The following is a 2781-nucleotide window of genomic DNA, read 5'->3' on the forward strand; positions in this document are numbered from 1 at the left end:
AAAAAACAAAAAAAAAAAAAAAAATCAGTTGGTTAGAGCTCACAGAATTGTGGAGCTCTTACTGCTTCTGTGAGTGGTAACATGGCAGTAAATTGGGGAGAAGGGGGTACAGGTGTGAAGTGTGTTGAATGTTCAGCTCAAAGAGGCTGCATGGGTGGACTTGAACCATTAGGAGGCAGGGATCCTTGGTATGACATATACATTTCTCTATTATCTGTCTATTATTTATACCCCATTAATCATTTATACGTTTATTTCCCATCTATCACCTATCTACCTACTTGTCTACTTGCCGTCTATGTTACCTATCATCTTTCGGCTCTCATGCTTTTATCTATTCATCTCTCATCTATCTTTTTATTTATTATCTATTTATCATCTATCATTTTCATCATCATCACCATCATCATCTATTTCTATATGTCTACTAGCTATCAATTATCTGTTGATCAGTGTCTGTCATCGATCATCTTTATATTCATCCTTCTATCTATAATCTATCATTTATCATGTATTTATCTATCTACCTATCTATCCATTCATCTATTATCTACTATCCACCCATCTATCATCTATTTACCTACCTACCTATTAATCATCATATATTTATAAAATCTCCCATTCATTTTACTTCACCAGAAAGCCTTGATCAATACAGGTAGTGTTTCTGGAAAATTATTGTGTCCTAAAAGTGGCTATGGTGCTCAGTAATTACCTAAATTTAGGAAATGTTCAAAGAATTAGAATATAATTAAAATCACAGTAAAATCTGAGGTTGGAGAAAGTAGTATATCTAATGTAATTTATGGTTTTATAAGGTATATTATTCAAAATAAATGGTCAAGTAATCAAACATTTTTATATTTAGGTTTTAGTATTTATATCTTTTTGGGTTTTGCAGATATTTAATCAGGCCCTTAGTCTCATTGTTATTGTGCACAGTCTCACTTGGATGTTGAAGGATCTAGTTATATTTTGGGTTGTCTTATGTTCACTGTCTGGACTGGTCAGACTAGCCCTCTGTAGTGTCATCATTTGTTGTCACAAGTTGGTACCATCCAGAATCTACCTCAATAGATCCACCTTAAAGCAGCCTTCCTGGGGCTGCCTTCATCATTCTTGTTTTTCCTAGACATTGGTAAGGTTTTGCCAAGGTATGTTAGCTCATGGCAGGAAGTCTGAGAATCAGCTTCATCTGTGGCTACTTCTGGTAAATGCTTAAAAAGCTGACAGTTGATAATCCGTGTTTACTTTACCATGCTCTTTGTAGGCATCATTTCCATGGGAAGCCTGAGATATTGGTCCCTTTACTTGTACCTGTCTCCCTGACTTCCTGTCCTGGTATTCACACATCCCCATATATACTTCCTACTCTCTGTCCCGTTAACCTTTTGTTTTTAAAAGACTGGGAGTCCTTTGTTATTCATGTTGTAGCATGAATAGTAAAAACCCAGAGACAGATATTGGGATTCAACATGAAGATAAGAAAAGCAAAGCAGCCAAGCACTAGAGAGACCTTTTACCTCTACCAAATCTTCAGACTGAAAGGGTGAGATCATGTCTCTACGAATCCTCAAACTCCACGCTCCATTGATCTCCTCTCTCTTCCCCTTTATAGTTCTTTCTCCCCCAGCCATATTGCTCCTGTCCCACCTCCCTAGTCAGGGATTAAAGGCGTGTGATCCCAAATGCTGGGATCACTTTTGTGTGAGCTCGGTTTCTCTTTTAGAAAGATTCAGTCTTGTGCAGCCCAAGGTAGCCTTGAACTCACAGAGATCCATCTGCCTCTGACTCCTGTGATTTGGGATTAAAGGTGTGTGCCACCACTGCCTGGCCTGTATGTCTGACTAGTATGGCTGCTTTGCCCTCTGATCTTCAGGCAAACTTGCTTTATTTATTAAAACACAAATAACATGCCACTCTAGCATGTAACAAAGTCGATGCTCAACTAGTACTGCCTTGTTGATGGCTATATCACAGTGGTGGATGCCAGGCGTGGGGGCATATACATTACAGAGCTCAAACATACGGCAGTCAGATGGTTTGTCGGTGAGGTGGTGAAGGCTGGTGAGTGAAATGAGCAGGACTCCTCTTCTGATTTGGTGATTAATCAAATCGGTGAGTAGAATCACCTCTGGGAAAAATTCCAAAAAAGTAAGGTTAAAGTGATCTGTTTCCATTAGTGGTTTCAACCAGGGACGCACACTGAAATAAGATGTTTAAAAACTCCATGACTCTTTCCTTGGCAACACTTTTACTCGTAATCCTTTCTAAAAATCATTTATTATAGCTAGTATTCTTTTTGATTGACACCATAACTGTATGCATTTCTCGTGCACTTATGTTTTAATTTAGTAGTGGGTCATGACTTTGGAATATTTCAAATGTGCTTGGTAGAAGCAGCTGAGGCTGAGGATCTTGAGTTTTAATACTCCCTGCTGCAGTTCCTCCCATTGTTTCTCTGACATGCCCTGCGCACAGAATCATTTCAAAGAGCCAGGAGCTTCTCCTACCAGGGAGGCTATCTGGGCTTACATGGAGGTTTTAGGGGATTGAGGGAGTCAGGTGACTTAAAAAGCACATTCAGTATAATCAGCAGTTTATTTTGGAAAGAGAAAGTTCCTATTTGTGTAACTCAAACTATGAAAAATAAATACTCACAATGTTCCTTTTGTGTGTGTGTGTTTATGTGTGTGTCTTTTTTCTTTTTCTTCTTTTTTTTTTTTTTTGGTTTTTCGAGACAGGGTTTCTCTGTGGTTTTGGAGCCTGTCCTGGAACTAG

At 38.5% G+C, this 2781-nt stretch overlaps 1 pseudogene; it reads right to left on the minus strand.

Moving 5' to 3' along the window:
• LOC101990436 overlaps nt 1–2781 on the minus strand; it is a 20999-nt pseudogene that overhangs the window by 1078 nt on the left and 17140 nt on the right.

This window comes from Microtus ochrogaster, chromosome 21, assembly GCF_000317375.1.
Source record: "Microtus ochrogaster isolate Prairie Vole_2 chromosome 21, MicOch1.0, whole genome shotgun sequence".
NCBI classification, from domain to species: domain Eukaryota; kingdom Metazoa; phylum Chordata; class Mammalia; order Rodentia; family Cricetidae; genus Microtus; species Microtus ochrogaster.